Below are 13,816 nucleotides of genomic sequence, written 5' to 3' on the forward strand. Positions count from 1 at the left end.
AGAAGCTAACCATTATCCCATCAAGTATGTATGATGAACTGTTTATGTTTTCATTTAAACCTTCTGAGTCTATGAGGGTATTTAATTCCATGAAATCCTGCAGGATTCTGGGGAAACAGTTTACTGGTTTACATCAGTCCTTCCTGAACCTCCAACAACACAATTCTTTCCTGATGAGTCTCCCAGTCCTGTAGCTGAATGGATGTTTAGATGAAGTAAGAGCTTTGATGTGAGAGAAATTACCAAGGTGACTTCTTTTATTGCCAGTCTAGTGATCCTAGCAACTGGGATGGTAAGAGTGCAATAGCTAGGATCTCTCTCTCTCTCCTCTCTCTCTCTCTCTTTCTTCCTCCCTCTCCCTCTTTTCAAATGGCTTCTTGATGCGGCTAGCTTGGATTCATCATAGAATTGTGGCCTCAAGGTAGTTGGACTTCTCACACAATGCTGCCTACCCTCATCCCCTTTCAAGTGAGCAGCAAGATACCAAAGCAGAAGCACCGAAGTTCCTTCCAATCCAGCCTTAGAAGTCAGGCAGTATCAAGCCCCCTGCATTCCGCTGATCAAGACAGTACAGAGCCTGTCTAAATTCCAAGGGAAGGGAGCCATAAAGACTGTCAAAGAAGTTGTGGCCATCTTTAATCTGCCACACTTATCTTTTAAAAGAAAAAAGTTACTTGGCAGTCAGGAAAGGCTACGATGCTCTGGAGGAAACCAACTGAAGAAAATAAACAATGCACTCCTAAATAACCAATGGGCCAAAGAAAAAAATCACAAGGGAAACTAGAAAATACTTGGACGTGAATGAAATAAAAACTTATAAGTACCATACTAAAACTTACAGAATGCAGCTAAAGCAGTGCTTAGAGGGAAATATCTAGCGATAAATGCTAGATCACAAAAGAACAAAGATCTCAAATCAATAACCTACCCTCCCACTTGCAAAAGAAAAATAAGAGCCAACCCAACTGAAAACAAGCAGAAGGAAGGAAATAATAAAGAGTAGACCAGAAATAAGAGGAATAGGGAATAGAAAACCAGTGCAGAAAATCAATGAAATCCGAAAGCTGGTTCCTTGAAAATGTCAACGATACTGACCAACCTTTAACTAGACTTATATCAAGTGAAGAGATTGAACTGGTAAATACTATATGAATCCAAAAATTACACAGAAAGAAAAGTCCAGGCCCACCCAAGCTTTATCACTGAATTCTGCCAAACGTTAGGCCAGGCACGGTGGCTCAAGCCTGTAATCCCAGTACTTTGGGAGGCCGAGGCAGGCAGATCACGAGGTCAAGAGATCGAGACCATCCTGGCCAACATGGTGAAACCCCGTCTCTACTAAAAATACAAAAAAAATTAGCTGGGTGTGGTGGTGCATGCCTGTAGTCCCAGCTACCTGGGAGGCTGAGGCAAGAGAATTGCTTGAACCCAGGAGGTGGAGGTTGCAGTGAGCTGAGATTGCGCCATTGCACTCCAGCCTGGCGCCTGGCGACAGAATGAGACTGTCTCAAAAAAAAGAAAATTAATATTAATTCTTCCCGACTCTTCCAAAAAATAGAAAAGGCAGGAACACTTCTTAACTCATTTTATGAGGTCACTATCACCCTGATGCCAAAACCAGAAAAGATATTACAAGAAAAGAAAACTACAGACCAATATCTCATGTGAATATAAACAAAAGTTTCTCAGCAACATACTAGCAAACTGAATCTGTAGCATATAAAAAGAATTATACATACACCTATGGCCAAGTGGGATTTGTCCCAAGAATGCAAGCTTGATTCAACATCTGAAAATAAATGAATATAATACATCATATCAATAAAATAAGAAGCAAAGGTTATATGATATTCTCAATGGATGTAGAAAAAGCTTTTGACAATATTTAACACATTTTCACGATTTAAAAAGCACTTAAACTGGAAAACAGAAGAGAACTTCCTCACTTAATAAAGTGCATCTACAAAAAACTTACAGCTAAGTTCATACTTGATTGTGAAATTGCTGTTTTCTCCCTCATATTGTCAAAATTGATGCCATTTGTGCTTCAAAGGACACAATCAAGAAAGTAAAAATAACTCAGCAGATTACTTATAAATAATATGTCTGATAAAAGACTTGCATTCATAACACATAAAGAAGTCTTCTAACTCAATAATAAAAAGACAAATAACCCAGTTTTAAAACGGGCTAAGAATATTAAACAGACATTTCTCCAAACAAGAGTTACAAATGACCCGTAAGCACATGGGAAGATACTCAGTATCACTTGTCGTCAGGGAAACACAAATCAAAACCACAAGGAAATACCACTTCACACCCACAAGGATTTCTAGAAATCCAGGCATTTATCAATTGACAAATGGATGAACCAAATGTGGTCTACCCATACAATGGAGTATTACTCCACCGTAAAAAAGAATGAAGTATTGATACATGCTACAACGTGGATGAACCGTGAACACATAATAGTAAGTGGAAAAAGCCAGACACAGAAGGCTGTATATTGCATAATTCCATTCATAGAAAAGGTTCAAAATAGGAAAATCTATGGAGACAGTACATCCGTGGTTGCTTAGGTCTGCAGGGAAGGGTGAAGCTGAGGAGGTGTTAACGAAGGAGGATCAAACTGCTCGAAAATGAACCGTGATGACGGCTGACAACTCTGTGAATGTGCAGCAAACACTTAGCTGTATTATTTAAAGGGGTGCACCTAGTCTGTTCAAGCTGCTGTACCAAAATACCGACAACTGGGTAGCTTTGAAAACAACAGAAATTTATTTCTTACGGTTCTGGGAAGTCCGAAGTCAAGGCGCTGGTAGATTCAGTGGCTGCTGGGGGCCCACTTTCTGGATCACACGTGGCCCCCTCTAGCTGCGTCCCCACACGGTGGAAGAGAGGAAGAATAGCTCCCTGGGGCCTCTTTAAAGGGGTGCTAGCCCCATTCACCTAATCACCTCCCAAAGCTCCATCCCAACACCATTACCTTGGTGATTAGGTTTCCAATATGTGAATCTGGGGACGCACAAACATTCAGACCACAGCAGGCTAAGTTGTATGAGATATCAGCTTAGACATATGTATGTGAATTATATCTCAATAAAGCCAATGTTTTTTAAGACATAGAACCTTTCCAGATTTGTGGGGAGTGGGAGTTGACCCCACCTACTGATAGAAGGAATGTCAGAAACTTTGAGGCCATCTTTAATCTGCCATACTAAACTTTTTAAAGAAAAAAATCACTCAGATTCAATCTTTTTGAGGAACTCAGCACTGTGATTTAAAAATTCCAGCCCCTGTTGGGCACGGTAGCTCATACCTGTAATCCCAGCACTTTGGGAGGCTGAGGTGTGTGGATCACCTGAGATCAGGAGTTTGAGACTAGCCTGGCCAACATGGTGAAACCCTGTATCTAGTAAAAATACAAAAATTAGCCAGGCGTGGTGGCAGGTGCCTGTAATCCCAGCTACTCGGAGGGCTGAGGCAGGAGAATCACTGGAACCGGGAAGGCAGAGGTTGCAGTGAGCTGAGATCGCACCATTGCACTCCAACCTAGGCAACAAGAGCGAGACTCTGTCCCCAAAACATAATAATAATAAATAAAAATAAAAATTACAGACCTTAAACAGACAAGGCTCAGCAAACTGCCTTTGGTCCAAATCCAGCCTGACCTCCTGCTTGTGTAAGTAAAGCTTTACTGCAACACAGCCGTAACCACTGCGGCTTTCCCACAGCACAGCAGAGCTGAGTATGCGTGACGAGGACCGAATGGCTCACAAAGCCTAGGATATTTACTATCTGTCCCTTTACAGAAAACATTGCTGACTCCTGCCCTAAAACAAAACAAGCAAACAACCCGGAAAAGCTGAACATAAAAGAGTGAGCAAAATACGCGGCAGACAAAAAGAAAGCAGTCTCCGCCCACATGACCTTGCCATGACATCAGCCCTCACCAGGCGCCGCTTCTCCTCCAGCACCTTCGATGCCCTGGGCCAGCAGCCACAGTGGGAAGGGAGCAGCTCCAGACGCGAAGGTACAGGGTTTGGCACAAGGCGGGGCTGGGTGTCTGTGAGTCAGTAGAAACGCAGGCCTCACCCAACCATCCAGGCAAGAGCACAGGCCGTTTGAATCTTGTAATCACACGAGCCCTCGGTAGCGGAAGAGGAAGACAAGAGGGCCAGTGTGAAAGACGCAGCAGCTGGAGAGGCAGGGAACCCGGGGGTGGGAGGAACTGGGGGAGTGTGGCCTGCAGAGGAACACGAGCAGCCCCAGGGTCCAGGCCAGGCCCCAGCCGACAGCCACCAGGGTGAGGACCTCCATCCTCCTGCCACAAAGACTGGAAGTCAGACGCAATCTGAATGAGCTGGAAAGCCACTTCTGCCCAGAGCTCTCCACCCCAGAAGTTCAGTCTTGGGAAACCCTGAGCAGAAAACCCAACTGAGCCAGCTCAGACATGGGACCCGAAGGCCTGGGAGCCAGGAACAAAAAAAAAAAAAAAAAAGCCAGGACAGACCAATGTTAGAGGAAGATGAATACATAGATAGATGATCAACGAGGACAGTGACAGGAGAGGTGGCTGCCTGGCTGTCACCTGTGGTCAAGCAGCCAGGAAGGCTGACCCCAGCTCTGTGGTCATGGAGGGGCACTCCGAGGCCCTGGGCACTGGGAAGTCCCTGCTGAGCAGAGCTATCCTCCCTCTGTTCCCTCAGGGTCTGGCGACCTGAGCTGCCTATCACTGGGCTGGCTTTCTCCAGTGGTCTCAGCCCCACGTCAGGGGCTCCTTCTCGGAGACTGAATAGGGGAGCCCCGGTCAGGCATTAAGCAGAGGGGACACATTCACCTTCTCCTGTCTATCTCTGCCCTCTGGAGAACCAGTGTCTCTACCCCAACCACACTCTCAACCCTCACCTGCACGTGGGTCACACGGGATGTGAGAATCCTGAGCTGCTCTGCTCAGCCTCCCACGGAACAAGGCTGAACAGGCTCCTGGGTGACTTCTGGGATCTTGTGGCCATGAGTTGTGGTTGAGGATCCCGGATGTTCCAAGAATGGTGGAGAAGTGTGGGTAGGCTATGGGCCGTGGGCCAGAGTCCACTGTCCATCTTCTGCCACGGCCACCCCCTGCTCCACAGGGCATCCTAACTGCAGCTGAAGCCAAGCTTCTCAAACCAAGGCCAACCAGGAGACTCTGCCCTCCCAAAAATAACCCAGGCACCCTGGAACCTCAATCCCCTGCCTGCCCACACAGACATATACATCTAAATACATGCACACACACCTAAATACATGCACACACATACACGCATATACGCACATGAACACGCTCCCTACCACCAACACAGCCACCACGTGACATCCACGTGGCAACTCCCTGAATTTCTTTCTTGTCTGTTTTATTATTTAATGGCTTAAAACAACAAAATCTTCCCCCCCATTCTGAAGTTCAAAGGTCCAGTTCGAAGCAGGCCATGCTCCCTCCAGACGCTGGGGAGGGTCCTCCTCGCCGCTGCCGACTCCCGGGGGCTGTCAGCACTCCTGGCTGTGTCCCCGTCCTTCCCACGCCTGGCATTGTCTTCACGTTGCCTTCTCCTCACGTCTGCGTCTATCCTCTTCTGTCTCTTACAAGGACATTTGTCACTGGATTTAGGGTTCACCTTCATCCAAGATGATCTTAAGATACTTAATTTTATCTGTGTAGACACTTTTGCCCATGGGGTCCCATTCTCATGTTCTGGACACATCACTCTCAGGGCCGCCATTCTACCCCCCACACCTGCACACAGCTATCTGGACCTAGAAGCTGTGTCCTGTCTGCCACCCAGTGGAGTTGAGTGCCTGGCACCCAAAACCCACACAAGGTGGCCACCAACCTGGCCGAGGGGAATGTCTCCAAGGTGATCATAGGACATCAGGCAGGGCTCCTGAGCCAGTCCCTCCAAGCCTGCCCCACTCCCAGTCCGGCCAGAAGAGTAGCTGAGGCCAACCCTGAGGCAGCCAAGGTATCCTCCCACCCGAAGGAGGGCAGCCAAGTGGTGAGACCTTCCGGAATCCTCTGGGTTGATTCCCACCCCAGCAGGCCGTGCCAGAGAAGGGCCTGGGGTGGCGGGAGGTGGGGGCGGGCACAGTCCTTGGCCCTCCCCACTCCCTGAGGCGCCCGCCTCCAGGGACCCCTTTCTAGTAGGTTAAGTGGGTGCTCGAGCTCCACCACCTGCCCCAGCAAGCAAGCCACAAAGCGGGCACCAGGCAGGCCCGCCCAGCTGTGCGAGCAGAAACTGAGGAAAGCCAACTGCCCCAACCAGAGGGAACTAACAGAGACACCAGAGAGATCACGGGGCAGAGGTCAAGTGCAGGGGCCCCGCACCCACTCCCTCGCTGTGGGACCTCGGGGTGAGACTGAAGCCACTGACTCACGGAAGCCACTTTTCTCGCCTAAAAACTGGGACCTGGGTTGTGCCTCCAGGGTGGCTGAGGGAAGTGCCCAGACAGCCATGACATGACGGACGGCATTACTGCTGTTCAGAGATGCAGCTGACGAAACACTCAGGGAAGAGGAATGAAACCGGGTGGGCTCCTGCAGAAAACAAAGGCATTTAATCACCCGCTCCAGAAGCCCAGTGCAGGGAGCTGCAGGGGACCTTTAATGGCATCAATCCAGAAAGACAAAGAGAGCCAGGAGAAGCGGCAGCCACCAGCCTTGCGCAAGTGGAACTCCCAGCAGATCTGAGAACGCTGACTCCTCAGCCAGCAGCGCCACAGCCCAGAGGCGGCCCAGCTACCTGGGGGAGGCCTGGGAGGTCAGGCACGGATGGCTCCACCGCCTCTGGAGGGCGAGAAAGGGGCTGCACACAGAGGGGCGGTCACAGGCCTGCATAAGATGCTTTGGGCTCTCTCTGTCCCCTGCCTGTGGCCCAGCAGAAGACTAGCTGTGTCATTGCCAGGAGAGGGTGACACTGAGGATCAGTGGAGAGGGCAAAGGGGCCATGCTGAAGAGAGCAGAGTAAACAGATCTTACATACACTGTGCACAGACCCACACCTCCAACCCAGCGGACCCCAGCCTGCATTAGACTTGCCCTCCAGTAAAGAAAGACCTAAAGATATGGCTACATCAGCTGCCCTCCAGCCCAGCCCAGGCGCTGCTCCAACACCCCACCCTGAAGCAACTGAGCAGCACCCAGGTCAAATACAGGACCCAGAAAAATGTGGATTTCAGATCAACAACAAATTTTTTAGTATAAGTATGTCCCATGTAATACTTGGAACATACTTATACTAAAAAAGTTTTCCAAGTCTAACTGGGCTCTCGGTAATTTTTGTTGTTAAATCTGGCAACTTTACCCCCACCCCAACACACACACGCACGCGCACACACACACACAGCTTATCCATGTTTTTTCACATCTCTGTCTTAGGTGAGAGCAGGCAGCCAAAGAGCACCACAGTCTTAGGAAAGCTCTGATAGAGAACAAAAGTGGGGCCAGCAGCAAGTTAGAGGACAGACGATACTGGAAGAAAAGCCGAGGCTTTTTCCTACATCAGAGGGCCCAGCGATCCCCTGTGGGGGTCGTGCAGGGAGACCCACTCAGAGACTCCTCCTGTGACAATTCATAACCCGGGTGCAAATACAAGCTCCTACAAGTATCCAGAGAAAAACAAGGAGGTTTCACAATGGATTGGAACCAGGAAGATGCTAGGACTTCTCAACCACAACCTCAGAGGCCAGAAACCAGACAGGCACAGTGGCTCATGCCTGTAATCCTAGCACTTTGCAGGGCCAAGGCAGGCAGATCACCTGAGGTCAGGAGCTTAAGACCAGCCTGGAAACCCCATCTCTACTAAAAATACCAAAATTAGCCGGGCATGGTGGCTCACGTCTATAATCCCAGCTACTCAGGAGGCTGAGGCAGGAGAATCACTTTAACCGGGGAGGCAAAGGTTACAGTGAGTGGAAATTTTGCCATTGCAGTCCAGCCTGGGCAACAAGAGCAAAACTGTGAGAGGGGAGGGGAGGGGAGGGGAGGGGAGGGGGAGAGAAATAAAAGAGAGAGAAGAAAGAAAGAGAGAGAGAGGAAGGAAGGAAGGAAGCAGGGAGTAGAGAGAGACAGATAGAGAGAGCAGAGGACAGAATGTGGGTCAAGGGTGAAGAGAGAACTGGAGCCTGCCCTGGAGGAATCCAGCAGACAATACCCAAGGTGAAAAATCAGAAGTGGCAACAGGAGCATGTTATTCTAAGATATCCCATGTAAATATGAAAATAATTGGCTGAAGGACTCAAAAGCGTTTGCCCCCAGAAAGAGGAGCAGTGTGACAGGCCTGTGGAAGGGCTGCTGTTTTGCCTTTAAATTCTCTGCATGTATAACGAATAAAAAGAACAAGTAAATTTTTAAAGAAATAAAGTTTCCAAAAATCTAGATAGGTGTGGAGTTAGAGCCAAGATAAAGATTGAGACTATTATTTAATATAAACCTTGGCAGGAAAATGCAAACGTCTGGGGGTGGGTGTTGGCAATCGTGCTGTGGAGGGCATTAGCCCTGAATCTTGTCTCACACACGCACAGCCCTAGCACCCTGAATCACATCGATTCTCAGTGAAAATCGTCTGCAAGTACAGGCAGCTTCACGTGAAAACCTCAGCGGCTTCCCTAAGTTCCTCCTATGTGGAATGCTGAGGCCGCCTGCTTCCGTTTCCTCTCGCTGCTGTAACAAGTACCACAATGTAGTGGCTCAAAACAATATGAATTTATTTTCTCACAGTCTGAAGCTCAGAAATAAAAAAATCAGCCTCTCTAGGATAAAATCAAGTTGCCAGCGAGGCTGGATCCTCGTGAAGGTTCGAGGGAGAATGCCTTTCCCTGCCATTCCCAGCCTCCAGGGCCCCTGCAGGATCATCTCCCCATCCCAAAACCCTTGAACCAACCACATCCGCAAAGCCCCTTACTGTGATCTGTCTCTGTCCTCCCAGAATGCACGTGTTGAAACGTAACTCCCCATTTGATGGGTCAGGAGCCAGGACTCTGGGAGGTGACGAAGTCACAGCGTGAAGTCCCGTGGATGGGATCAGAGCCTCACTATGGGGCCCCAGAGCCTGCGCTGGCCCTTCCACCGTGGGAAGGCACAGGGAGAAGGTAACTAGCCTGCGAGTCAGAATTGGGGTCCTCTCCAGACACCGCATCTGCCAGCACCTTGATCTTGGACTTGCCAGGCTCCAGAACTGTGAGAAATACTTTCTGTTGATTCTAAGCCCCTCAATCTATGGCATTTTGTTATAGCAGCTAGAACAGACTACGGGGGTCCCCGAACCCCCGGCTGTGGCCTGTTGGGAACCCTGTGAGGGCGGATGAGCAAGCATTAGCGCCTGTGCGGTCTGAGCTCCGCCTCCTGTCAGATCATTGGATTCTTATTGGAGCGACCCCCTCCTGTGCACTGCGGGTGCGTGGGATCTGGGTTGCTTGCTCCTTGTGAGAATCTAATGCCTGATGATCTGAGGCGGAACAGTTTCAAACATCCCCCCTCCCCTTGGGTCTGTGGAAAGATTGTCTTCCAGGAAACTGGTCCCCTATGCCAAAAAGGTTTGGACCACTGTTTGCCATATGAGGTTACAGTCACAGGGTCCGGGGATTAGGGCAAGAATGTTTTTGGGGGCAGCCACGCAGCCCACTGCAGCCCTGCAGTAGGTGACGTGGCCACAGACACAAGAGGCTGGAAGAGGGGGGAGGGCTCTGGATGAAGGAACTGCAGAAGCCAGAAAAGACAAAGAAATGTATTTTCCCCTCAGAGCCCCTAGAAGGATCCCCTGTGGACTCCTGAGCCCAGAAGTGTAAGAGAGTAAATGAGTGTTGCTTTAAGCCACTGGGTGTGTGGTAATTTGTTGCTGCAACCCTGGGAAGCCATGTGGCCTTTGGGCAGCCCCTTCCTGCAGCTGCCTTGGGACACTAAGGGGCCTGGGAACCGAGAAGGAACCAGGAGACAGGCTGGGTGGGACCCGGGTGCCTCTGGTGGTTCTGGCTCCTGAGTCCAGGGCTGACTGTGGGTGCCGAGCAGGGTCACGTGTCCCAGTCCCTGAGTACCAGGAGTGTCCAGGCATCTGGGACACCCGGCAGCAGTGGGAGGCCGGCTCCTGGGATGCCACAGTGACCAGCGTGCACAAGCATCGCACAGAGGGCAGACGGGTGCTCAGTGTGGCCTGAGTCAATGCGCTACCTGGCCTCGGGATCTCAAAAGTCACTTTAGGCTGAAGGTGGTCAGTGAATCGCATCTGAGGGCACAGGAGCCCTGGGCCCTCCTGGCTAATGGGGTTCCTTGGGAACGCAGAACCCTACACGGAACCACCCTGCAGAGTCCCCCAGTCTCTGCGGGGTCTGGGCAGGGGTGGAGGCGGAGGGTCCCCCAGATACTCTCAGAGATTTTCACACCATCTCAGCAGCACATTCAGAAATCAGCCTGCGCCGGCTGCAGCAGGAAGAAAGAATTATGACTTGTGACTTTGGAAAGCGAGAAACTGCCCAGACTCCCCCTCCATGAGACATTTGGGGTGGGAAGTTCAGGGAGAATTTCAACTGCAAGACCAAGGTGATTTAGAAAGTAAAACATTTGCATTTGTGTCGAATTTCCACACCTTCCCCCTCCGGATCCTGCCGCCCCTGCTTCCCACACAGCTCGGCTCCCCCCGCGGCCCACCTGACGACAGCCCGCTTTGGGGGCTCACGTCTGCAGGTTAGAGTCTCCCCACCCCGGCAGCCCTCCAGCCACCTCGGGGCTCCACCCAAGCCCTTCCTCAGGCTGGATCAGATCCCCAGGCCACCCCGGGGTGGAAACTCGCCCTCCCGCCTTGGCCCTCGCACGCACACTGCCTCCATTGTCCAGGCAGCCCAGCTGGCCCGAGGCCAGCCTCACCCCAGCTATTACAGATTTTTCAAATCCTTCCATTTATGTATTTGGTTTGGTAGCTTTGGGTTGATGATGTACTTAATTTCACCACTATATTGAGTTTGAATGAACTGAAAGGAAAACACGCAAATAGAGAACAATGCCTGGCCAGCCTGCCTGCCCGAGGACAGGTGTTTCCCATCCACTCTGCTGCACCCTTGGCCATTCTCCTCCTGGAGCGAGGTGCGCCCCAGGCGTTTTCTTTGAGGCAGCTTTGTGATAAATGCAGGTCCCAGGCCCCAGCTGGACTCCCCTTGAGACTGCTCTTTCTTGGGGCTTTTAAATACAGCAGTTAGCAGGAGGGCTCCTCTGTCACAGAAATGTCTGATCCCCAGGGGTAGCAGCCCCAAGCCTGTCCCACTCCAGCAGATGTAGAATAGCATGAAGATCTGTGGACACAGCAGGCAATCTGCTCAATCCCCAGCCCCCGCCTTCATTCTAGAATTTGTAATCTCTCTACAGTTTTGCAAAAGTGGTTTTTGTAAAGGTAATAAAAGGACAGAACAGCAAAATAAAACGGCCCGGTAGGTGAACCCAGGTATTTTAGAGAAGTTGCTTATTTGATGGGGGCCTTGCTTCAGGCCAGCGGCAAAAGCTTACCTCAGTGGTGGGGCCTCAGCAGTCACCTCTCCAGGTTCAAGACCTGAGCACACTCCAGCCACCCAAATGGCTTGAATTCCTTGGGGCTATGTCCACGCCTCAGCCACAGGGCCAGCTGCCTGGGTGGGCAACCACTCAGCTATGCAGTGCCCATGTTCAGAAGGGGCCCTGCACGTGGCTGCCACAGCTCTGTGGTCACTTTCTTGAGAATCTTAATAATTGCCTTTGAATTTGTGTTTAGTAAATAAACTCTGATGGGACAGTGGAGCAGAGGCTCCCAACATCCCCGCCTCCACAGGATGCATGCTCTGCCCTCACCAGCACCTGGGCAGGAGGGTCAGCCTCCGGTGCACACAGCCAGCCTCCCACCTTGAGTGCCAAGTCACAAGATGGGCCGGGCTCCTGTGTGGACCATACATTTGCACCAGCTCTGATGTGGGGGTTGGGGGAGGATCTGCCACCCAACCCAGAGTACCCCGCACTTGGAAACAGCTGTAGAAATCCAGGCAAGCCCTGGACTCAAGATACACCTACAAAGCCTAGCATGGCCTCTGCCGCCTCAGCCCTCCCATCCGAGCAGGCCCAGAGAAGGGCCACCACCGAGACCTAGAAGACACCCCCACCCAGACCATCCACATCCCTGTCTCTGCTCCCGAGCTGCGCAGCACTGCATCACACCCTCCATGGCACTCACTGTGATGAGATGGTGCACATTGAATTCTTTGTTTTGCTTTTTTGAGACAGGGTCTCCCTCTCTCACCCAGGCTGGAGTGCAGTGGCACAGTCTCGGCTCACTGCAAACCTCTGCCTCCCAGTTCAAGGAATTCTCCTGCCTCAGCCTCCTGAGTAACTGGACTTATAGGTGTGCACTACCACAGCCTGGCTAATTTTTGTATTTTTAGTAGAGACAGGGTTTCACCATATTTGTCAGCCTGGTTTCAAACCTCAGGTGATCCACCCACCTTGGCCTCCCAAAGTGCTGAGATTACAGGAGTGAGCCACCGCACCTGGCCTGAATTCTTTACAGACACACACAGTGAGAGAAGTCCAGCTGCATCCAGGCTCTGCTAGTCACTTGCTGAGTGACCACAGAGAGTTTCTTAACGTCTCTGTGCCTTGGTTTCCTCACCTAAAAGACAGAGAGGACAGACTTTCTTCGTCGATCGGACAATGCATGTGAAGAGCCTGGCCTAGCACCCCGCTGACACCTCACGGGGCTTTAGAGCAGCCTGCTCCTCTCCTGTACCCACATGCACACCTGTGCTTGGCTGCACACACACACACATGCACACACACATTCATACACACGTGCACACTCATGCACACAGACATATGTACACACACATGCACAGATGCATGCACACATTCACACACTCATGCACGCACACACACATGCACACAGAGATGCGTGCACAGACATGCACACACACACACACCCTCCCAGTGAACACAATCCATACTCTACACTTGTGTTTCTTACAAAGCCCAAACATGGGCCTTGAAGATCACAGCCAGGAAACAGATATTTGTTAAATCAATAAATGAATAATACACTCTTTACGTCAGGATTTTCTTCCTTCTGGGAAGTCCCCAGGAGATTCTACTCTCGTTCTGCTTTGTAATTGCATCCTTTACTAATCTGAGACTTAACATACATATTTTTGTTTTATTTCTAATACAGCCTAACTTAACCAACAACCTGAGGTCAGAAGCTGTCCACAGGACATTTACTGTATGCTCAGAGGCGGGCAACCTCTAAAGTCCCCACAGGACTGAGCATACAGTAAAGGCATCAGAAAGTGGTTGTGTTAATGAATGAGTGAATAAATGAGTGAATGGCCTGGTGTCTCATGGCCAATAGAATTTGTCTTCTGACCAGCTGGGTCAGCAGCTACAGCTGCCCCTAGAGCTCTGTAGAGGGTGGTCATGAGGCTGTCTGTCCTCCATGAAGAGGGGTTGCTGACGGGCTGATGGTGTCTGCCCTAGTGTGAGAGGTGGCTATTGGGTTGTTGATGGGCTGTTGGTCTCTGTCCTGGTGTGGAGGTGGCCATGGGGTTGCTGATGGGCTGGTGGTGTCTGTCCTGGCATCGGAGGTGACTTTAGGGTCACTGATGAGCTATAATGACTATCCTGGCATGGGAGGTGGCCATGGGGTCACTGATGGGCTGGTGGTATCTGTCCTGGCATGGGAGGTGGCCATGGGGTCACTGACAGGCTGATGGTGTCTGTCCTGGCATGGGAGGTAGCCATGGGATCACTGATGGGCTGATGGTGACTGTCCTGGCATGGGAG

At 50.7% G+C, this 13,816-nt stretch overlaps 1 long non-coding RNA gene across 1 annotated transcript in view; it reads right to left on the reverse strand.

Moving 5' to 3' along the window:
- Positions 1–12,492: 12,492 nt before the first annotated feature.
- The window catches only part of LOC116551569, a 5,917-nt gene continuing 4,593 nt past the window's right edge, over positions 12,493–13,816 (reverse strand). The window contains exon 3 of the long non-coding RNA XR_004269002.1: positions 12,493–12,653. This is a non-coding gene — a long non-coding RNA (uncharacterized LOC116551569). The remainder of the gene's footprint in view (positions 12,654–13,816) is intronic.

The sequence above is a fragment of the Sapajus apella genome, unplaced genomic scaffold (assembly GCF_009761245.1).
Source record: "Sapajus apella isolate SASKATOON/1434 unplaced genomic scaffold, GSC_monkey_1.0 scaffold10, whole genome shotgun sequence".
NCBI lineage: Eukaryota > Metazoa > Chordata > Mammalia > Primates > Cebidae > Sapajus > Sapajus apella.